Below are 25,402 nucleotides of genomic sequence, written 5' to 3' on the forward strand. Positions count from 1 at the left end.
CTCTCATGCTATTGTTTTTAGCTTCATATATTGCACAAAATATTGCAAAAGAAATATTTCTATTTCTTATTACATAATTATGAAGAGCTTAAAATTAATTATTACCCCAAATTATGAATAAAGTCTAAAATCTTCAGTTAGCTTGTTACGCTTTCTATTTTTGAGAAGTTATATGCATACAAATTCCTATACATTAATCATTACAGGTGAATAAATGCTTGCATATACTTTTAGACTATAACTTATTTTTATATATGCTAATTCCAAGTCTCATTTGGGAAAAATAAAGTAAATTTTAAAGTGAAATAATATGGATTATAGCTCACATGTGTAAGCTAAAAATTCATTTTTCATAATTCTGCTGAAAATTATTATGTATTTCATTTATTGATTAAATCCGAATAGAAATCATTACCATAACTGCAGAATTATAATAATTTCAATGAACGAAGTATTTTAAATATAAGTGAAAACAAGCAATGCATGAAAAACTCTTTATTAGGAAATATATGTACATATATATACATATATAAAAATGGAAAATATGACACTAAAATATGACAATAAAATGACATTCAAAATATGAAATGTAATGCATGTACAAAATGCAATAAATTCTTACTCAAACATATATTTAAAGAGTCCACACAAGCTCTAGAAGTGCTGACATTATACAAAAGGCTTGCCACAAAATTATAAAAATTTGTTGATGTATGTGCACATTGAACGCTAAATACAAAATTATATAGTTTTAAATAGAATGTCAAATGCCTTCATGGCATGATTTGGGCATGCTATTAAGTGATTTACTGCTTTAATATAGAATGAACTTGTAATACACACTATAATGGGCTGTTTATTCTGAGCTGGTCCAAGAGATTCCATGTCTTCTATTCCCTGAAAATAAATTTCTTTATTAAGAATACATCCATTACCTATCTATTAGGACAAGTCAAATACCAATGAGCCATACTAGAAAGTTTATCTTTCCAATTAAAAAATATCGCCAGAAAATTTTTTCTTCTTTCAAAAATAAGTAATTCCTAGTAATTTTATTCACATAGAGGTCTTTTGCTTTTAGTTTCTGTAAAAATGCAGTATAAATACATATAGGAATATGTAAATATTATATTGATGAAAATATAGAATAGGATAGTAATGCATACTGCTATTTGTGCGTTGCTTCTTAATGAAAAATGTAATAAATAATGTACATAAAAATGTAAAAAGAACAAACTATATGGAGAATTAGTCTGTCTTTTCCTTATGAAAACAAGTATCATCCCTTCATAATAAACTATTGTTGTTCATAATAAACTGTTGTTATTGCAAATATTCTTGATTTCATGATCGCTATAGTCTGGCTGGAAGTGTATCTTTTGAATTTCACCTTGAAGCAATTTTTCCATCACTTTACAAGTTAAAAAAAAAAAAATCTATGTTCACTGTATATACATGCATACATATGATTAGTGTCATGCTTTAGATTTAGATCATACAAAGGCATCACACATATTACAAACCATCTTATTCTCTCGAAATATTTGCTAGTATGTAGGTGACATTCAAATCAATGCAATTCCAATTCTACAGAAATTAGCTAAATGACTATGCATCATCTGTGGGTACAATAGTCGAAAGCAGCCTGAGAAGATGAATTTTAGCCTCATGAGGCCAAATACATTCACTGTTGTAAAATGGCTCATTTTAATATAATCTGCCCTCTTAAAATGAAAGTTAGTGCAAAGCATATCAAAATTCCTCAATACTTACATTTAGCAAATATTAAAAGTGCAGAATTTGGATTTTTGTTTTTTTAAAAACAGCCTGATGCTAAAATACTTGCTTTGCCTTTACCCTACAAAAATAAAAATAAAAATATATATAAAAGACATATACTGGATAAAAATTGCATGTGAAATGTAATAATTAATTGAAACTATATAAATATCACACATGAACCTTTCAAGATAGAATATGTAGCAAATTTCAAAGGATATGCAGCTCAACTCACTTACATATAGTATCAATAGCTTATTTACATATATACACTGCAAACTAAAAATATTATCCTATGAAAAGAATTTTATAGCTAAGCATATGAAATTATTTTTTATGCATAGACTTATGCCAAATATTTACTCATTAATAATGAATAAAACCTTTTCCCCTCTTTCTTTCCAATAATTTTAGCTGAGCAAAAGTTTGAGCAAAACTAATGCTTTAAAAAATTAATTAGTTCTTTTTGTTTCTTATTGGTTTATATGGATTATGTCTAGTTCTGTTTTAGTTTCTTTTTATTGATATGCATATTCGTGTCGGGGAGGTTTCTGTAGACAATGGTTTCTAAAATACTTTGGTTTCTAGATTATTTTTTATTTTTTATAAAAAACCAATGTGAGTAATAGATGCAAAATTACTTTACTCTAGGTAATTAAAACAGTAAACAAAGAAAAGTTTTAAAGTATTATATCATTTATAATCCTAGTTAAATTCTATCATTTATAATCCTAGTTAAATTCTATCATTTATAATCCTAGTTAAATTTTTAAGATTTTTACCATTGAAATTAGCAATACTTGGTACCAGAAGATCAGGGCATTTTGTTTCCACATATTTCAAAATTCTTGGGACATAAAAAGATGAAAACTGTTTTTTAAATGTCTATCATTAGAAATTGTTTCAGTTTCGATACAATTTCTTACATGGCTATTAGACAAAACCATTTCAATTGTTTTTATGACTGAAACATACTGAAATGTTTCTTTTACAATTTTGTTTTCAAATTGACCTGTTTTTGTATTCAGAGCTTGATCCAATCTACTGCCAAGCATAATTTCGACAGGTTCGATAAAATTATGACAGCTTTTCAAAGCCTTTATTTGTCCTTTAGTTGCTGACATGCCATCAAAAATCTGCCTAATGGGAAGGATGCCTCCGTGGAGGTCTTTGTAAGGCAAACTGGTTCGTATACACGTTACACATGGAGAAAACCACAAAAAAGTCCATGCAGCCAGCTCCTTCATGCGATTCAAACTCTGGACCGAACTACCAGTGCTCAGCGACTTTGCCGCTGGTGGGTAATATTTAGGGGATGTGCATTAATTTTCGGAGAAAAAGCATGACATTAAGCATTTGTAAGTAAACAGCCTGTTAAACATGGTATTTAGGGCATATAAATTAAAATGAGCGCAGGGGCGTAGCTAGAGGGGGGCAAGGGGCATCTGTCCCCGGGCGCAGGATCCAAGGGGCGCCAAACTGATGTTACGGCATTTTAGAATTAAATGTTTTCCATCCTTGGCAAGCAGTAGGGGGCCCGAAATCTTCAGTTGTCCCTGGGCGCTGAAAACCCTAGCTACGACTCTGAATGAGCAGCAAGAAATATAATATTAATCATACGTAAGTAAAATTTACATAAAGTAAATATTAGTTACTGAAATCAATTTGGCCTTCCCCCATTTTCTCAAAATTGTCCCAAAAACTGTTCCGTTAAGAAAATTTTTGGCAACTTATTATCTTAGAAGGAAACTTCTTTAAACGCAATTTAATATTTCTTTGACTGTATCTCAACCATTATGCTTAATTTCGTGCCGAGACAAGTACTCGAGTATGCAGGTTTGTAAATTTTCTTTGCAAACACTTTAAAATCACTTTTAGGAAACATAGCACGGAAATCAGACAAAATAATAAATTGAGAAAAAATGACACATGCAAATAAATTTTGAACAGCAGCGAAAGAAAGCGAGGAGGCCGCAAGAGAATTCTACCAGCTTTGTGCTTTTGCAGCGTTTACATTTACTGGATTCTTTGCGGTAGTGTTTTCGAAGGCAGGTGGAAGGATGGTAACTTTGAACTTCTGCAGTTCATAAAATTTCAGGATGCAGTTTCAAATACTGATATACATCTGTAAAGTTTTTTCATGACTGTTGCGAGAAGAATTTTGCAAAGTACAAATGGATTAAAAAACACCTCAGACTGAGAAATTGTACCATACTGTCTATAAATCAGCTGATAGAGTAGTAAATCAAACTTTTAGAATACTATTAATGATTTTGTGTATAGGAAAACAAACAAAATAGTACTTTACGGTATTAGAATTCATGTTTTATTTCAAAAATAAACCCAGATATTTTGTTTTTATATATATCATTTTGACATTTTATAGACTTTTTATTGTGCACTGAGCGAGGCAGCAAGAACTCTGGCTACACCTCTAACAGTGTTCACATAACTTAGTTATTGAAAATGTAAACAAGCTGTGTTACCTGGGTCTTTAAGCCCTATTTAAACCAGAAAATGAATTCATATGAGTTTATTAAGATCAGGTTACTTACATTTCTTTCCTACTTTAAAGGACTGTGGATAACAATAGCTTTTGCTAATGTAACCAATTATATTATTTTGAACATTACTTCATCAGATCCTCTCACTCATTTTAATATCACTAGGAGAAGATATAATAACTAATTGAAATGAAAAGGCAATAATCTTGAAAAGTAATAAGTAAATGTCGTTAGTTTAACTTTCTAACTATTGAGTTGATGTATATGAATTAATCTATGAATCATTTTAGAATTATCATGTTTAAACTAGTATATATTTCGACAATTTTGAAAATATGCCTTTTCTTAGAAGGGGGAAATAAATAAATGAAAATAACCCGTCGAATTAGGTTTTCTACCGCAATAGAAGGGAGGGGAAGCTGTTTTTTAACTGTGCATTCTATTATCTGTTAATAAAATAAGTTAATTTTTTAAATATGATAGGCGCTGCCAGAAATATAAGGCAATATTGCTTAATTTTCATATTATAAAATAAAAATGCATCAAACATTTAGGTTTTATGGCTTACATATAAAAAAGTCGTTTTGTTTCAGTTGAAATAAAAATGTTTAGACATGTATGAATTTTACTATTTAATTAAGTCTGAAAAAGACATGCCTTACATTTTTTAAAAATAAATACTGTTTTTTTAATTTTCTTATTTGTATTAAAAGAAATAAACATTTGGTGTACATATTATATATTGGCATATACGTATATTTGTCAGTAAATACATATTTAGCATAAAATAAATACATGTATATAGCATATAAAGTCAACCGAATATCTGGAATTTTCAAAAATCCGGACTAGGTATAGTTTTTAATTTAAAACAGAGTAGAAAATAAAATTACCTTTTAGGACATTAACAGCATCTTCAGGAACTTCTTGCAGTTATAAAAATCTGATAATTTTGAGCTATCATGTAATGCCTCCTGGAAAAAAAAAAGTATTTTATTGTGCTACAGTTTAAAAAAAAGACAAGGGGCAGATAAATTTGACAATTTGCTGTGGCACAAGTATTAGGAATATAGAACCTATGTAGAACGGACAAGGTACTAAAATTTTATGCTTGGTCTTTGATTGAAAATGAATTCTCATTAAATAGTTATCTGCATGAATTACCTGGAATATTTAATAATACAATAGTTTTCAGTTTGTCATCAGAAAATCAAAACTTATTATTTTTTTTAAATAGCTGGGTTTTTTTTAGTCCAAAGGGACAATTCTCCCAGAAGGACTGTTAATTTCGTTTTGGCATTTTGCATCGATTCCCGATATGTTTCATTTCAAATTGCTGCCACCAAACATTATATTTAAAGAAATTAAATAATGAAGAATCTGCATGAATGTATGTATGTTTCTCGCATTGTAATAAAACAACGGTACCTAGAGCCAACAAAATTTGAATAAGGTAATCTTCCATAGAATATGGGCATGTGGAAGCCCTAATTTGAATTTGAGGGAATTGGTTTTATTTTCTTTATTATTTAATATTTTGTAATACTTCAACGAATTTTTGATTAACAAAGTAAACGATTTCAAAGCGAGCAATGGCAAGACTGTAAATATATATATATATATATTTCCAGCTCGCGAGACTCTGTATGGGAAATTCTAAAGATATGTTCATTTTAAAATTATTTTGCGATATTGCTGTTGAACTGAACTTTATATAGTTTAAGTGCGAAGAACATCATATTTAATAAATAAAGGTAACACACAAAATGTTAAAAAAACGCCGCTTTGGACGTAATTTAAAATCTGAAGCTTTCAGTCTTTTTTAAAGAATGCAAGATTTTTTTTAAATCGTAAACGGAAAGCCGTTGTAATAACTTACTTACATCTTCTTTATCGGTGGTTCTTGTGTTCTATTGGCCAAACAAAGACACTTTCCTTTAACTAAATCTATTTAATGAAGAGAAGACTATGTACAAATATTATATACAGATTACAGAGTATCTAGTTTATGTCACTCTCAACCACTCTCATCAACCTCTCAACCCTCTCTACCGAAACTCTTAATTAGCTAAACATACGGGCGGCGCAGCGCCCTCTATCTCTTTCTTTCTACATCACTCCCCACCTGTACTCTTTAACAAGAGTACACAAACTTACTTACATAACAATATCAACATTAATTAATAATGGATTAATACTAAATGGTATGACATATATAAATGAATAATATTGTTGTGAAATGAACTGAAGTAATAACCGGCGCGAGGCGCTGCTGCTTGTGACGTCAGCCTGCGTGCTGAGTTTGTTTTCGAATGTTTTGCTTGTAGACGAACGAAAGCTGAGCTCGGAAGAGTGATACTGTTTTGATGGAAATAAAGAATGATTTATTAAGAATTTTTTTGTCTTTATTCATAATGCACCCAGCCTCGGGTAGAGGCAGGCCCGCAACTGAACGAACTGTTTTAAATATATTTGATTTATATATTTTCTGTGTTCTTCGTAACATAGTGGTACCCTCGGCGGGACCGGGTGCTTTGAATTAGAATTTTCCGATTGAACTTTTGTTATTGAATTTCGATTTTGAATATACTTTGAAGATGGATTTGATCGCTTTAAAGGCTCAAAGAAAAGGACTTAGAATTGCGTTTTCGCAAACCTCAAGGAAAACCGAAAGTGAATTAACTAAAGAAGTAAGAGATTTGAAAATACTTTCGATTTTGAAGTGTCAACTTTGTGATAAATTCCAGAGACTTGACGTATGCCAGAGTGCTATATCGCAGCAAATTCTGCAGACTGAAGATGGAGAAAAATTATTTAGTGATGATTTTCAAGAAGCGGAGAATTATCGAGATAAGTTTCTAGAACAGTGTGCTCAAATAGATGCGGAAATACAAGCCTCTTCTCCTTCAAATAATTCCGAATCTAGGAAATTTAAATTGCCTAAAATTGAGCTTAAAAAATTCAGTGGTGAAGCTAAAGATTACCTGACTTTTTGGAGTCAGTTCCAGAAAATCCACGATGACAAAAGTATCGCCGATGAAGATAAAATGCAGTATTTATTGCAGGCCATGGAACCCAAATCGAAAGCAGAACGCCTAGTCCTTAGCTTCCCGGCAACGGCAGCTAATTATCCTAAAGCCATCGAACAACTAAAAGAGCGCTTTGGACGCGAAGATTTACTTGTGCAAATCTATGTGAGAGACTTGTTAAGCCTAGTGATGAAGAACGCTGTAACCGGAAGAGCAAAAACGGATCTACCCTCCCTGTATGATGAACTAGAAGGAAAATTGCGAGCGTTGGAAAGTTTGGGAAGAACCCAAGAAAAATATGGGGATTTTTTGACCCCCTTAGTGGAAAGTTGCTTACCAGAAGAAGTACTGATGGCATGGGAAAGAAGCAGAAATCACGACTCCATTGAAACTAAAGGGAATCGATCTTTGAAATATTTAATGAATTTCTTAAAACAGGAAGTTAAGGGGGAAGAGATGGTTCTCCTCGCAAGAACTGGTTTCGCTTCCCAACAGAACCATCGAAAGAAAGATTATAACCACGAACAGGTAAAGCAAAATGATCCCGTAACAGCATCAGCTCTAGTAAGTCTTGAGAATTCAGGTAAGAGTGTTCCGAACTGTAATTTTTGTGAAAAGAAACATTTTAGTGAAAAATGTTACTCTGCAAAAAAAATGACTTTAGCTGAAAAACAACAATTGTTGTTGAAAAAAGGTGCTTGTTTTTCTTGTCTGAAAAGAGCGAGTCATATTAGTAAATTTTGTCCTTTCAAAGGTAAGTTAAGTTGTTCTATTTGCAAAAGTTGTAATCATTTTGATGTAATGTGTAATCAAAAGCTAAAAAATAATGATCAGATAAATGTTTCAAAAGAGAGTTCTCTTTCTAACTGTAGCAGAAGCGAAACTGTATTTTTGCAAACGCTTTGCGTTCGAATTCGGTGTCAAGGTCGCGAGAAAATTATTCGCTGCATAATTGATAGTGGAAGCCAAAGTAGCTACGTTAGTGAAAATATGATGAGTCAGCTTAAAGCATCTCCACTTCGGGAGGAGACAGTTATACATGCACTGTTTGGGGGGGACGAAACGAAACCTAAACAACATGAAGTGTTTTCGGTCGAGGTCAGCAATTTAAAAGGAACATTCGCATGTAGTTTTGAGGCATTATCGGAAAAAAAGATTTGCGGTTTTATTCCTAAGGTTAAGGATAAAGAGATTTTGAATGAATTAAAAGAAAAAGAAATCGAATTTTCGGATCCATTGCGAAAGGAAATTGAAATTAACCTTTTAATCGGAGCAGATGTTATAGGAAAGTTATTGACGGGAAATTCTATTGAATTACAGTCCGGGGTAACGGCTGTCGAAACGAAACTTGGGTGGACGGTATTTGGCAAACGAAATTCGGGTGAAAAGGATAATATTTTGAAAACATTTTCAATGCATGTCAGGAGAATTCCTCTGAATGAGTTATGGGAACTTGAAAAAATAGGAATATGCGCTCCAAACGAAACTGTTAAAATGAATGAAAGTTTTAATTTATCTGAATTTGAGAACAAAATGAAAATTCTTCCAGATGGAAGATATGAAGTAGAACTTCCGTGGAAATGTGATACGACACATTTAACCGATAATAAAGAATTATCCTGGAAAAGGTATCAAAAGATGATCTATAAACTCAGATGTAGTAAATTTTTCGATGATTATCAAAATGTGTTCAAGGAATGGGAAAGGTTGAATATTATTGAACGCGTACCAGAAAACGAATTGAATAATGAATGTCATTATTTGCCGCATAGGCCTGTAATCAAATTAGGAAGTGAAACCACGAAAATTCGTCCTGTTTTTGACGCTTCTGCATCTGAGAAAGGGAGACTCTCTTTGAACGAATGTTTGTGTAAAGGAATAAATCTTATTGAATTAATACCTGATATTATAGATCGTTTTAGAATGTATCCGATTGGTATTAGTGCCGATATTGAAAAGGCTTTTTTAATGTTATCCGTCGCATCTAAAGATAGAGATTTTCTCAGATTTTTTTTCCCATGCAATGAAGAGAAATTAATTTATAGGCATTGCAGAGTTGTGTTTGGAGTTTCTTCGAGCCCCTACTTGTTGAACGCATCTATAATGCATCTATTAGAAAACTGTCCACGTCAATATAGTGAAGTTGCTCAAAAATTGAAATCGTCATTTTATGTGGATAATTGTTTATCTAGTGTTTTTAGTATTGATGAACAGTTTATGTTTATTGAACATTCCAAATTAATCATGTCAAATGGATGTTTTAACTTGCGCGGTTTTGAAAGCAATGTGGCTGGTACAAATGTTGACAAACATTCAGGGGATACTTCCGTTTTGGGGGTAATTTGGAATTTGGATAATGATACGCTGAGGTGCTGCACAGACACAGATACATTGACCTGTGATACAAAAATCACAAAGAGGACAATTTTGGCAATTGTGCAGACAATTTTTGATCCTATTGGTTTAATAACGCCAACTACATTGCTTCCAAAACTGTTGTTGCAAAAATTGTGGAAAGTGAAAATTGCATGGGATGATGAATTGTCTCCGAATGATGTAAATATATTTTTGAACTGGTTTAAAGAACTTAATGTTTTGAAAGATGTTACTTTGCCTCGATACTTGTTTATCAATGACACGTCTGAACTACATGTATTTGTGGATGCTTGCAAGGGGGCGTATGCAGCGTGCGTCTTTGTTCGATCAATATTTAATTCTGAAGTAAAAATAAATCTCGTACGGGCGAAGTCTAGAGTATCGCCTTTGAAATCTTTAAGCATTCCTCGCTTAGAATTAATGGCCTGTTGTATAGGTTCTAGACTTGCAAATTCTATTATCAAAGCTCTCAGTTTGCCCGATTTAAAAGTTACCTTCTGGTCTGATTCAACCACTGCCCTTTGCTGGATAACAGAGCAAGGAAATTGGTCCGTTTTCGTCGAAAATAGGGTTAAAGAGATTCGAGAGTTGACGCGAGGTCATTCATGGAGACATATCCCAGGGAAACTAAATATTGCCGACTTGTTGTCGCGCGGATGTTTTGCGAAGCAAATGCTTCGGTCTAGATGGTGGGAAGGCCCCTTGTGGTTACGAGAAAGCCCTGAAAACTGGCCCACTGGTGAGATTATTTATTTGCATGAAGAAGTAGAATTGGAGAGGAAAAAGATAAAAAGAGTGAATATTGATCTATCAAAAGACGCACCCCCTTGGCATCGAATCAGTGTATCCAATTATGATAAAATGATTAGAGTATTTGCATGGATATTTAGATTTGTAAATAATTGTAAAGGTGGTTCTGAAAAGAATGGAAAGATTGAACTTTCACAGTATGAAATTGAAAATTCTGAGAAAAATTTAATTCGTTTGGTTCAAAATTATTATCTGACTGATAAGAAATCTTATAATTTTATTGAAACGCTCATTGATGATGATGGTATTCTAAGAGTTAAAACGAGAATACTAAATAGAGATGACTATGAATCTTTTCTGTATCCAATACTGTTACCAGAAAAATGTGATTTTACTAAGTTATTAATCAGAAATGTGCATAATAAGAACTGTCATGCTGGTCTTCAGATGATGCAATGCATATTACGAGAAAGATTTTGGATAGTCAGAGCTAGAAAGGCCATTAAAAATGTCCTCTTTAACTGTATCGTTTGTAAAAGATTTAAAACTAAGGCCATGTCAAGCGAACCGACACCTCTGCCGCCAGACCGAGTTACGGATTGTGCGCCATTTGAAATCATAGGGATTGATTTGGCCGGACCGCTGTTTTTAAAAAATGGAGGAAAGGTGTGGATCGCGCTGTTCACCTGCGCTGTGTACCGTGCCATTCACCTTGAACTCGTAAATTCTCTTTCTACTGATGCGTTTCTCCTGGCGCTTCGACGATTTGTTGCTAGGCGCGGACGCCCTAGAATAATCTATAGTGATAACGGGACAAATTTTCGGGGTGCGTCTAATGATTTATCAAAACTAAATTGGACTAAAGTAGTAAAGGAAACGGGAACTGAAAGTATAATCTGGAAATTTATTCCACCTACTGCAGCTTGGTGGGGTGGCTGGTGGGAGAGGTTGGTTCGTACAGTAAAAGAATTGTTAAAACGTACTTTAGGTAAAACAGTGTTATCATCTGAAGAACTTTGTACTATTATTTGTGATTGTGAAACTATAATTAATTCTAGACCCTTAACTTATGTTTCTGAAGATCCGCAAGAATTAGTACCTCTGACACCCGCCATGTTTCTTATCGAGAACAGAAATTCCAATGTTGAAGATCTTGATGAATTAAATTCGTCAAGTCTTAATAAGAGATTAAAGTATAGAACTAAATTGTTAAATGATCTGAGACAACGATTTAGAAAAGAATACCTTAGTCAACTGGTTCAAAAGCATAATGAAAAGCGATCTCGGGAACCTGTTGTAGGAGAAATAGTACTGATGGGGGATGATAACAGAAAACGTTTATTTTGGCCTTTAGCCCGAATTACAGAATTGATCCCTGGACGTGATGGAAAGATTCGTACGGTTAAACTTAAGACCCGGCATGGAATAGTTATACGACCAATACAACGCATCTTTCCTCTGGAGATACAGTCCAATGATAGAAACATAATTCCTGATAAGAAACTGGGTGCAGAGGAATCTAATTCTAGTGCTGGGTGTACGTTAAAAAAGAGTATTGCACCTGATAAAATGGTGATGCAACAATATTCCTCCTCTGGACGACTTGTAAAAGTTCCAAAAAGACTTGATCTTTTAAATAATGTTTGTTATGAGTTTGAGACTCAACCTGAGTCTCAAGGGGGGGGAGGATGTTGTGAAATGAACTGAAGTAATAACCGGCGCGAGGCGCTGCTGCTTGTGACGTCAGCCTGCGTGCTGAGTTTGTTTTCGAATGTTTTGCTTGTAGACGAACGAAAGCTGAGCTCGGAAGAGTGATACTGTTTTGATGGAAATAAAGAATGATTTATTAAGAATTTTTTTGTCTTTATTCATAATGCACCCAGCCTCGGGTAGAGGCAGGCCCGCAACTGAACGAACTGTTTTAAATATATTTGATTTATATATTTTCTGTGTTCTTCGTAACAAATATAAAAGAATAATCTATACTAGTATATATCAAAACCACAAATGAACATAATAATTAATAATATAATAAAACTCAATAATATCAAAAGTTCTAAATTAAATCTCGAAAGGATATAACATCTGGATCGATCTTCTGAATTGTCCTTTGGGCAAGGCACGCTCGAACATGTCCATCTCTTCCTATAATCACGTTTTCAATTACACCCATGTCCCAAAGTAGTTTGGATTGTTTTGGTCCTTCTACCAACACAACGTCTCCAGTCTTAAGGTTCCGCTCAGTTTTAGGATTAGCAAAGTTACGCGCATTTCTAAGATGGAGTAAATATTGTTCTTTCCACTTGATCCATGTTAATTTTAAGAGCTTAGATTGGTAAAGCTTCCTTCTGGTTAAAGTCTCTTTGTCGGATACCTTGTTAAAAATTTCCAAGAAATGCTCGGGAAAGTTAAATGTACCACGTCCTGGCAATAAAAACTGTGAAGGTGTGAGCGGGCGAGGTTCACCCAGCTCGTTGCTCTCATATGTTAGAGGTCTATTATTTAGCAAACACTCGAGTTCAGTTAATATTGTAGAGAGCTCTTCGAAAGTCAGTAATGCTCTCCCTAAGATTTTCTTCAGAGGTTCCTTGATGCTTCTCATCAAACGCTCCCAGAACCCTCCCCACCATGGGGAACGCTCAGGTATGAATTTCCATGTTACCTCTTTGGATGTCAAGAAATCACTCACACTTGGATCTGCTTTGATTCTTTTAAATCCTTTAATTATTTCACATGTGCTGCGGAAATTCTTGGCATTATCTGAATAAATCACTTTGCAGCTCCCTCTTCTTGCTAAAAAACGTCGTAATGAAAAAATGAAACTTTTTGCTGACATATCTGAAACCACTTCAATGTGTACAGCACGAGTGACGGCGCATGTAAGGCTATGTACACCTTTTTGTGGTTACCCGCTTTTTCTCTAATAGTAACTGCTCCCGTTAAGTCGATGCCTACAACTGTGAAAGGATTACTTTGGACTACACGATCTCTGGGTAACTGACCCGTTAACTGTTTGGCGGGCTTCACTGCAAACTTTTTACACACCAGGCAAGCGTTAATAACTTTCTTTACTACTTGTCTTCCTTTAGGTATCCAAAATTTATTCCTGACTTTGGACAATGTTGCCATGACTCCTGAATGGAATACTTTTATGTGTTCACTAAATATCACTAGTTCGGTGAACTTCGTTTTGGGCAGAATAATGGGATGTTTTTCGTCATCTATTAATTCTGCTTGTTCCAAACGACCTCTGACACGCAAAATACCTCTACTGTCCAGATATGGTGCTAAACTGTAAAGCTTAGAATCTGGTGTTATTAGATTATTCCTCTCTAGTTGTTGAATATCCGAAAAGTAATCCGCTCTCTGTACTTGTTTTATCCAGTACTCCTCAGCTTCTTGGATCTCCAATACAGTAAGAGGACCTTCTTCACAGGCACGTTTTCTTAGCTTGGCGACAAACCGCTTTACCCAAGCTGTAACTCTCAACAATTTTTCGAGACTGCTGAATTTGGTAATGTCTAACGCATTTTCTTCTTCTGGAATAGTCACCTGAACATAAGTGCTTAAACGTTCCAAATTTTGAGTATCAGTTTCTACTTTAAACTTCTGCTCAGGCCATTGATCTTCAGAATCTTTCAACCATGATGGACCATGCCACCAGTTATTATCTTTCACCAATGCATTTGCTGTTTCACCACGAGTTAATTTATCTGCTGGGTTTTCCGACCCTGGGCAATATTTCCACTTATCAGGCGAGGTACAGTCTTGTATTTCTGCAACTCTATTCGACACGAACTGTTTCCACTCACGCGCTGACCCCTTTATCCACCACAAGCAAATTTCGGAGTCCGTCCACAGAACTAACCTACCTACCAAATCCTGAAATATTTTCAATAAATATTTTCCTAACCTAGCTGCAACTACAGCCCCCATCAATTCCAACCTAGGGAGAGACCACTTTTTTAACAGAGCTATCCTACTCTTCGACATTATAAACGACGTACATACCTCTCCTCTCTCATTCTTATATCTAAAATATGCCACCGCTCCATATGCCACTACTGACGCATCACTGAAAATATGAATTTCAACCGACTGACCTTTACTTAGAACTTCTGTAAAGTAGTACCTCTCTATTTTCAACGCGTTTAATTCCTCAATTTCAGCGCACCACTTTATCCATTTGCACCGTAACTCCTTTGGCAACTCTGCATCCCACTCCAAACCTCTCTCCCATATTTCCTGCATCAGTCTCTTAACTCGCACCACAAATGGAGAAATAAATCCGACTGGGTCAAACACCTTAACTGCTGTGCTTAACACCGATCTTTTGCTATTTCTCAACGATTCTAAACTACTCAACAATGATGTAACGTCTACTTTCAAACCATCCTCTTCTAAGTTCCACACCAAGCCTTACACTTTCAACTTACTATCTGTCTCAGACCTACTTTCTTCACACAACCCTTCCTGAACCCACAAGTCATACAGCTCTTTAGAATTAGTGTTTAGCTTTCTCAAATTAAAACTCGCGTCTCTCAAAATAGATACCGCCTCTGATGAAAGACTGAAAGCTGATTCTACACTTTCCCCTCCATAACACAAATCGTCTGCATACAGTGAGCTATTTAGCATCTCGACACAGTTTTTGTTTGCTTCCGCATATTTCTTTAAATGATGTTTGATCGTTGCACTCAATAAAAACGGTGAACAATTACATCCAAATAATACTCTGTTTATTTGCATAATTTTAAAGTCCTCACTGTCATTATCAGGATACCAGAGAAATTTTAAATATTGCCTATCTTCCCTTGCTATCCCAATCATCAAAAACGCCTTTTCTATGTCACCGCAGAATCCAATTTTAAATTTTCGAAAGGAAAGAATGATATCCAAACTATTCGGATTTAGGTTTGGGCCCTTTTCTAAGCAATCGTTTAACGATAGCTTTCCTCTTTCGCTACTGCTGCAATTAAATACCATTCGAACTTGAGTGCTTTTTTTATCTTTACGGACCACTGCTCGGAATGGCATAAAGTATCCCTCTCTCGTATCCTCACACTCTTGAATAATGTTGCTTTGTGTCTGAAATTTAATTATTTCCATAAACTGTTCCATCACAAAGCTGTTACTTTTTAACTTTCGCTGCACCCTTTCGAACTGCCTTTTCGCTAAACCAAAATTATTTTCCAAATGCTCTGCACTCCTATTCCACAACAAGCGAGCCTCATACCTCCCGTCTACATATTTCAAATCCTCTTCAAATTGTTTAATTATTCACTCATCGCCAGAACCCCTTTCCGACGCGCACTCAGAGATTCCTAGACTTTCAATCTCCCAAAGCTGACGAATCTGTTCCGATATTTTTATTTCCTCTTCCGAATTGATGTGTATAAACAAGCCGGTGGAGTCTGACCCTGAACTTAACTTCTTACTCTCTCCCCCCACTCTACCACTCAACGTCCAACCGAATATGCTTTCATGTAGTACTAAATATTCTGTTAACCGATGTGTTTTCCCCGTTAAGATGCAGTTCAAGTAATCATTTCCAATTAAAATCTGTACCTCTGCCACTTCACTATCGCAGCTGTCAGATAAGTGAAATCCTTGTTGGCGAAGATTGTTTATAATTTCTGCAGATGGCGTGGGTAATGCACTGGAACATATGGTTTTTACTTCGAGTGCTTCGATGATTAGAGTGAACCCGGTCTTATTTTTTAGAGAAAGTCTTTTTCTTTTAAATTCTCGCACTGGAGGATTCGAAGATGCAAATGTATGAATTCTTAATCTTCCTTTACCAATAGTTGGTAAACTTGCTTTTCTGGAAATAGACTGACAAACATAAGATCTTTCGGAAGCAGAATCGCATAACAACCTAACGTTAAATGTGGAATTATTTCCTACCAGTTGACCTCTCAATGTCTGATAATTAATCACGTCATTAGGAATTTGCTTGTTCAGTGTTTCGAGGAATAGTGAACTAACGTTTGTCTCTTTTGCTGCGCTCACAGTATTTTTAATGGATTTATTTTCTTGCCCTTCTGCATCACACAGGCTCTCTAAATGCGACAAAGATTTGCAAATATTACATTTAACCCATTTTGCCTTACAAAATGGTTTTTTGTGACCTTTTTTTAAACAGCGCTTGCACTTAAATTGATCGTATAGTGCTTTGTGTTTCTCTGAAATACTTAAGTCGCAGTCTTTAGAAAGGTGAGATTTAAGACAAAAGTCGCACATATAATTTTCGACTGATGTATTAAGCGTCGCCGCTGATACCATTTTCTTTTTAATTGGAGCAACACTCTTACGATAGTTGTCGGTATTTCTTTCACTGGTTATCGAAAGTGTTTGTTGTTTAAGACCCAGAGTTAGTGACTTTTCGCGCGCTTCTACTTCTCTCTTTAGAAACAACAATAAATCTGACACTGTTGACTCTGTGTCGACCTTTTGCTCCCTACTAAACTGTAACACTAAATCTTGCGGTATACACTTATATAAAATAGGAAGTAATAGATTGTCGTAAGAATTAAAATTAATATCTAATGTCTCTAAACTTCTTGTTTGAACTGTTATTTCATCATATAGTTTTCTTAAACATCACTTGAACGGCGTACTGACTCTAAAGCTAGGAGAACGTTCATATGCGCGCTAACTAATATTTCTTTTTTCCCAAATCTGTCAGTTAAGATTTCGATGGCCTTTATATAGTTTTCTCCTATTAATGGCAATCCGCTTATAGCTTTTGCAGCTGAACCGGTGAGTAAAGATCTTAAATAGTTAAACTTCTCAACATCTTGAAGCGTATTGTTTTCGTGAATGGCAGCTTTATACTGAGCCCAAAATTCAGTAAATTTACATAAATCGCCGCTGAAAGTTTCTAAGGTAATGCGAGGCAATTTAGTATTATAATTAGTTTTGATTTCCGAAACTTGTGAAGTTGTTCCGGTTTTACCCACATTTTGAATATATCTACTGACTTTAGATTTACATCTAATGATGGATTCGCTGTATTCTAATTCCTGAACAGTGCTTTGAGCATTAATAACTTCATCATATTTTAACAAGCTAGTTTCTCTCTCGATTAACACTGAAAGCGATTCCTGCAACACTTCTAGGTTCGGATTCTCGCTTTGCAATTCCTCATCTAATTTCCTTATTAATTTTGTTACACTGGTACGAACCGAACCTCTAATTTTTCTATTTCTCTCGACAGTTTCTTCAAAACTCATTATCAAAGATAAATTGCATGCAAATAAAATGAAATGACTCACCTTCCCGGCCGATGTACCAAAACTTGATGTATGTAATAACTTACTTACATCTTCTTTATCGGTGGTTCTTGTGTTCTATTGGCCAAACAAAGACACTTTCCTTTAACTAAATCTATTTAATGAAGAGAAGACTATGTACAAATATTATATACAGATTACAGAGTATCTAGTTTATGTCACTCTCAACCACTCTCATCAACCTCTCAACCCTCTCTACCGAAACTCTTAATTAGCTAAACATACGGGCGGCGCAGCGCCCTCTATCTCTTTTTTTCTACAGCCGTCTTAGCAGCTTTATTGGCCTCCCGGACTTTTGAATGTTCAAGAGGCCTTAGCTACACCTACACTCTCGAGAATAACAACATATTTGCAAAAATATAAGTTTTAGAATGCTGATATGACCCAGGTAGTGCTAGTATTTATATTTTGGAAAAATTCAGCTTTGCAACAGTAAGTGAATTTTATTGTCACAAACTATAAGCAGAATTTATAAAAAATGAAAGTTAAAAATCTACTAAAAACTACTAGAAGCTGAAAACGATATGACTTCAATAGGAAATTCAGTAAAGTATACGGTTTTTATTTCTTGCAATACTACCAAATAATTTACACACTTGTGTTATAAAAAAAAATCAAAACTTTAGTATGCATTTTTTTTTCCACCGCTGTTCTTCCTATTTGAAATAGGAATGCATGCAGAGCTAAATTTAAATAATTAAATTCGGTAGCTTTGTGTAAATTGTTCAAAAATAAAAATAATGTTAAGAATTATTTACAAAAAGTACCATCCATACGTACAGCTTTTATTGTGTTAGCAGTACGTAATAAATAAAACTACGTTACAAATTTACAGACACCTAAAAAAAAGAGCAAACTAAAACTACTTTTTATTACATACTTAAATTTTGACACATAAATATAACTATAATTTATAATAATTAAGATATTTATATTAAGAAATAATTGTATATATATTTTAAAAGCGAACTTACTTTTGGCAAAGGAGCTGTATCCATTGTTACGACTGTCCTCGCTTGAAATGGCGCTTAGCCAAAGAACGTTCTTTGGCTTAGAAAACTTGTTTGGTCAGTCTGGGTGGCAATGGCAAGACAGGGGGTCGTCCTGCTCCTTCAATTCACTCCCTTCCTTAAGTATATAATTGCAAGTGGGAAACATGTTCTGCTACCAAGACAGTAAATTTGCGTTGTTTGACACGAAACGGAGCGAAAACTGCTATCACCCTCCAAATCCCACCCTGCGAGATTTAGAGTGTACTGTGACAAAAACGACAGTATCTAGAGCCATCAAATTTTGAATAATGTAATCCTCCACCCGAACATCGGCATCTGGACGGCCGAATTTCGAATTTGTTTTAATCTATTTCCTATTTTGTAAAACTTTAACGAATTTTTGATTAACAAATTCAACGAGTTCAGAGCGAGCACTGAACGGAAAATAACAGTTTTATCTCCAGTGCGGAACTTCTAAAGATATGCTGTTTTCAAACGTATGTGGTTACGGGCGACGAACATGATATTCAATAAATATAGGCAACACACGAAACGTTAAAAAATGGTTCCTTTTGGGCGTAATATAAAATCTGAGTGCTTCTAGATTTTATTTTACCCTTTTCCCTTCATTACACTCAAATTTTATGCTCCGAATTTTATAAATTACTAAAATAAATATTTCACTTTAATGTTAATAAGTTAATGATGATATAATCAAATAAATGATTGTTTTTGTAATGTTATTATAGTTTTGAAAATGGTCATTAAATTTTAAAAATATCAGATCTTGTTTAATTTTACCTTATTTATTTCAAAGCGTCACGTATTATCAATCTTATTTAATTTTACGTTATTTGTACGCAAAATTAAGTTCATAAATTTTGTGTTTAGAGTTTTTACCGTTTTACCAAAGTAAGGATGTTTGTACAAGAATTACGCTTGAAACAAATGCTCGAAATGCAGTAAAAAGTGCTTTAAATGAGATATATTAAATCCTATTTGGAAAAACTGTGGCTTTCATAATCTCATCACTATCCAACGTATCACATTTAATAATTAAAATGAGTTATGTGATACAAACGCCATAGGTTTCAGTGTTAAAATAAACCAGATCGTCCCTACTCTTTCTTGCCGACGTGCCGGTGACGCGCGACCCGCCTACTGGGTTAGTCTATCTCTTATAAGGTCCATGGCAATGAGTTGTTGACGTCGCTACCACGTATAAGAAGCTTGCGTACAGATACAGTTCTTCTGTATCATCCATGAAGCTGCACTAATAGTCCACATTACAATTATTTGAGAAGAATGCAAAGACTGTATAAGATATTTCTCCCGCCATCTTAGCATGCCTTCTTGGTGCAATGGTCAGCACGCTCGGGGCGTATTCGAAAAGTCCGCGGTTTGAGTCCCGGCGAGGGCATTGCTCATTTTTCATCTCTCCTGCTTTCAAAAAATACCTAATGTCGCAACAACTGTTTTCCTTTTCTTCAGTTTTCATAGGCAAGCCCTGGCAGCAACGTTTATAATTTCAGCAGCTGTCCTTTTCTCATTCTGTATTCAATGTTTCTCAGTAGCTTAAAATAATTTTCTTTTACCCACATCTGGGAAGAGAGGCGTCACATTATGGGCCTTTTTTCCTTTGGGAACTTTCGAAAAAAGGTTACTTTGGTCTGCCTCAAAACTGTGTAGAGTTTCTTACTGATCAGAATATGTTGGTCCGAATTGGTAAGTAAATTTCGAAGTTCAATCATTTAAAGTATTCTGCGCAAATATCTTGCAATCCCTTTTATTGTCCTTCCACTTTGCAATCAATTTCAGAGCAAAAATTTTCAATACAACTTTTAAACTTATTTCAATGTCTGAGAACAATTAAGTTTGTCCGAAATATATGTATGTTAAACACCATACTTTTTGCGGAATGGCAGCACACTGGTACGTGGAAGTTAAAGTTATTTTATTTCGGGAAGTGGCTACCCATTTCTTTTAAATCGCTGAATTTTCCGAATAAATGTGATACATAAATATCTTACACTTTGCTGTGTGACAATATATCGCTTCTAAATCTCTGAGTTTGCTAACCACAAATTAAGTTCGCGCGAAGCATAAAAGAAATGTAAAAACAAATTCCAACTTTTGTTATTTTAAAGTTCACGAAAAATACCGATTGGCTTAGGTACAGGGGTTACTGTAGAATATTTTTTACTACTTTTTGCATATGTAGTGAACAAGTGAAAGTTGTGAAACTAAACTCTTTTGCCTGTGCGTGGTGCACGTGATTTCCTTCATGCTTTACATTTTGATTTGGGTTTTTTTCCTGATTTTTTGCTGAATAAACTTTCAGTTCCTTTGCATTAACTTGAAATACGTCAGCTGAATGATTAACATTAATGGATTCCGCAATATATTTAATGCTTTGAGCACCTTTAGCTATTGTATTCTTCAATTTGTATTCAAACTTACAATTAGTAACGTTAGTCATGCTCTTTTCAAATTTGAAATGTTTTGCTGGAGAATTAATACTTTCAAACTGTTGACCTATCTTTCTAAGTATTTTCAGTAATAATAATAATAATAATAATAAAACTTTTAGATGCCGAATTAGTACATAATTTCATTCCTTGTATTTTTAAATAAATTTTAAAAAGGTTTTGAATCTATTTTTTATAATAAGTAGATTTTGAAATACATAAATAACAGCATACAAGCAAAAAATCTGTAGTAATTTCATTAATTTAATAAATACTAGAATTGTTTTCAAATTAAGTTAAAAGAAAGTGTGTTTGAAAATAAATCTGCCTACATACAACTCCTTTTTTTTATAGAATCTGGTACAAAAATACTGTAATGTACGCCATATTTATACTTCTGGGTGGTCATGCTCTACTATTAATTGTTTATTTGATTCTAAATGAAAGATACATACTTCATTATGTAGCATTTTGTTTTTAAAATTTCAACACATGTTTATTTACCAAAAGAGGTGACAAAAGAGGAAAAAAGAAAAAGAAGGCATGTTTAAGGCAATATTTTATAATTTTGCACTGTCTACATCTAGCACTGAAGAAATTTCTCTTGGAACTAGATGTTCATGTTTTCAGTTTTAAAAATGTAATATTTAGCGAATTTTTTGCTAAGTAACATTATTACAAATTTTGAGTTTCTGTTCTTGAATTTTAAAATATATTAATTTGTTTGTTAGCAGTATGTTGCTACTTATTAAACAGTTGGCCTAAGGTTATTTTCTAAACGGTTCATAAATTAAATTTCTATTTATATATCATATAGTAAGTGCACAGTTAAATTTATGCAAATGAGAAAAAAATATTTTGAAGGGGGGAAAATGTAGTATAAAAAAAAGAAAATCATTTCTCCATTATTTCAGATGCAACAGGTTTACATTTGAACTAACTACCTAAAGACATGACGAAGAAGAATACAACAAAAAATAATTATCATTAAATTAACTAATAAACATATAAATCAAACGGCTGCAACATACAAACAGTCAAAATTGAGTAAACTTTTAATTAATGTAAGCTAATATTTCATAAATCAATGAAAAAAATTAAATCAAACGAAAGACAATGGAACAAATAATCATGTCACTAACATCGAAAATTAAATTTATTACTATTATCACTGCCGTAAAAGTTTTCTCCCCTAGAAAGATCTGCCAGAATCTAACGAAATTTTATGTATGTGAGTGCAGCGTTGATACAAGTAAGTGATTACAAAATCAAAGCTAAAGGATTGTTTATGACAGAAAAAAATTAAAATTGAGTGGAGGTTCTAGCGGCCAGTTCAGCCGGCTCTAAAGCGTGAATACACTAAGAGATACGGGTCAAGGCCAACTGGATAGGCCTTTTACGAGCGCGCACTGAGGCATACAAGTTCCGTATATAAGTCTGCATGATATTATTCCACAGCGCTGCAAGTGCATTTCTATGTATTTCCACCAAATTAAGCTATTCAACTGGCTTTCAACCAAACTCTTAAGCTGACCAACTGACGTTCGAAGAAATCTCGGATACTGTGCATTGGTGGTAAATCTAGCCATTGGGAAGGCCAGGGAAAGTGGTGGAGGCATTCCTGTGACAATCTGGCTGAGTGCAACTGAGCATTGTGCTGTTAAAAAATATCACTTGGGAGTCCTGTCATGAGTGAAAACCGGAGGATATCACTGAATGTACACCTGCGCTGCTGTGTTGCAGTGGATTAATATTAGAGATCACCGGTGCGGTATGCGATGACACCTTACATCATCACGCTAGCTGTGGAAGTGCTATGCCATCTCCACACAAATATACGGTTATCGTTACTTTCCTAACTGAATTTTAATTCGTTCCTGAAGACGACGGTTCCATTCGATGGTGATCGCATCCTGTAGAGGGCATCATCGTTCCAAGCGGAGAAGATAGTGGGTGCTGTCCTTGGTAGCACACATAATGGGGACGCGATATCTAATGTCCTATAAGCCAGGCACCTCGGGTACAGACACAAGAGCCACTAAGGAATGAGCTGTCTGTGTTCAGACAGAGAACAGTGATGCAGTTCGCGCTTTTTCTGAGTGTGGGTGATGGGAAAATCTTTCGACTAATGGTCTGCTGAGGGCATTCTTAGCCTGTTACCGTGTATGCGACCTCTCTCTAGTCCAGTAGTCCCACGAGCAGGCCCGCGGAGCCGAGTCAAAAAGACGCCGGGGAATCATTAAAACAAGCAGTTCGTCTCGCTGCCTGTCTGAACAGAAAAAATTCTTTTCTTATTTGAACGCCCCTCCGGGGTCGACTCAGGTAAAACCAGGGAAGCTACTGATTAGGATCTGTACCTAGGCAGTCTCGGCCACAGGTGTTTAAAATCAGTCTCCGCAGGACTGGAGTCATCTCTAGCGATGGCTGTTTCAGACTCGCAGGGACCATATAGAGTTCTCGTCCGTTCAGCTGGTTGTGGTTGAGCTATATAGTCAGATATTCATGGATGTCCGAGACGAAACAGCCCCGTTGGTGGAGTTAGTGAATTTAGAGAGCCTTTAAATTGCTTGAGGTTTCTAGTGGACAACTGGAGCCTCAAAATTATATAAGCATATCTTTCCTTGGTTTCCCTCTGGGGGCGCCTAAAGCCGACATCTGTATACCATGACGTAATGTCAGCAGGCCAGATTGGCGGCCCGGTCTGTCTGAAAGTGTTTAAGTGACTTCGTTCTGCTGTCCAGGGTTGGGGCACCTGTTTATGGTAGATGTTTTTACCATCCCTTCAGAACGGGGACGTGGAATGTGAGTTGCTGAGTATTGCTTAGTCTTAGCTCGTCGACTCGATCGATAGGTTAGCGGCCTGGATCGCCTCTAGGTGTTGGGACGTTTAACTGTGCTAAGGCAGTCCCGAGATTGCCAGATCTAAGTGCCCCTTCCTCCTAGAGCACCCTGTCTTATTTGACCGAAAGTTATAACCAGGGCAGGAGTTCGTCTCTGGTGGTTTCTTCTGTCTTATTTGAACGTGAAAATACGTGATGTCGATGTGAGGGTAGACACATTAGACAAATTGCTTAATCCTTATTTTGTGTCTACTGTTGCAATGCTAGTAATTTGCTGCAATATTTACCTTTTTTGTGATTGCTCGTTGCTATTGATTTTTTTACATAAAAAAATTAAGTGCAGTTACATATTAAATTAAACTTAGGTTAACGTTTTAATTTGGAAAAGCAACGATTTGAGCATAATTACTCGAAAACTGTTTACTTCTCATGTTTGAACCATTGTCATAATTTTGGCCGCTTAAATTACTAATATCTAAACCATTTCCTCTAAATTCTTTAATAAGAATGTTGCTCGTCCTTCACTGGTCGTATCTGTTGTAACACCAAAATACTAAAACCTTTCTTCAATATTCATGTCTGTATTTTCTAAATTAAGTAATTCTCATACAAAGTAATATCTGCTCTTGATGGCTGGCACCAGGGGTTCAATCAAGTAAAATAGAAAAATACTTTGCCTGTTTGATCTTACTTAAAATAATTTGCTTTATATTATCCCCGAATATGCTAATTGTTTCATTTTGAATTTTATCTTCAAGGTAATGAAGCATAATTTTTTGAGTTTGAATTTTATTAATATATACAGACATGATAAGGTCAAATTTTGTGATCATTTTTATACACTTTAAAAAATTATTATTTCTTTCGAATAACTTGTTACTGAAACCCCTGAAGGCTAAGCCTTGTTTGAATAAAAACTGAATGGCATAGATAATTCTTTCAATAACATCGCGTGAATGCTTAGTCTCTTTTTTTAATAAATTTTGAAATTCCGAATCAACAGGTTTATTCTTTCATAATCCTTCTAAGAAATCAGACCAAAGATGTAGATTCCGGAAATGCATTATATTTTTTTCATGAAGTTTTAAGTGCTCATTGAAGTGGTTCCATTCGTTAAATTCAGAACTACTCAGTTTTGCATTTCTGAAACAAAAATTTTGCAACAAAAACAATAAACAATTTTTTTCAGCAGAATTTAGTAACGTTTTAACTCTTTCGTTGTTTGGCAAGATTCGACAAAGATACATCTAAAAAAATTTTGTCTTTTGGAATTTTGTCTTTTGGGAAACCGAAAATCGAAACCAGGATATCCATGACCATTTTCTATTAAGGCTTTGAACTTGGGATGGCAATAATGGACTTGGGCATA

At 34.7% G+C, this 25,402-nt stretch overlaps 1 long non-coding RNA gene across 2 annotated transcripts; it reads right to left on the minus strand.

Moving 5' to 3' along the window:
• Positions 1–491: 491 nt before the first annotated feature.
• Positions 492–6,617, minus strand: LOC118197857 (uncharacterized). Of its 2 annotated transcripts, none has more exons than XR_015040011.1 (4): positions 6,163–6,617; positions 5,177–5,257; positions 1,774–1,858; positions 492–897 (listed from the first exon to the last, which is right to left on the minus strand). It is a non-coding gene; the product is annotated as an uncharacterized LOC118197857 (long non-coding RNA). The 2 variants fall into 2 exon arrangements; XR_015040012.1 differs by having other exon boundaries at positions 6,167–6,615.
• Positions 6,618–25,402: the final 18,785 nt, after the last annotated feature.

The sequence above is a fragment of the Stegodyphus dumicola genome, chromosome 3 (assembly GCF_044657685.1).
Source record: "Stegodyphus dumicola isolate Sdum_Otavi_A_Nest chromosome 3, ASM4465768v1".
In the NCBI taxonomy this organism is placed as follows: Eukaryota; Metazoa; Arthropoda; class Arachnida; order Araneae; family Eresidae; genus Stegodyphus; species Stegodyphus dumicola.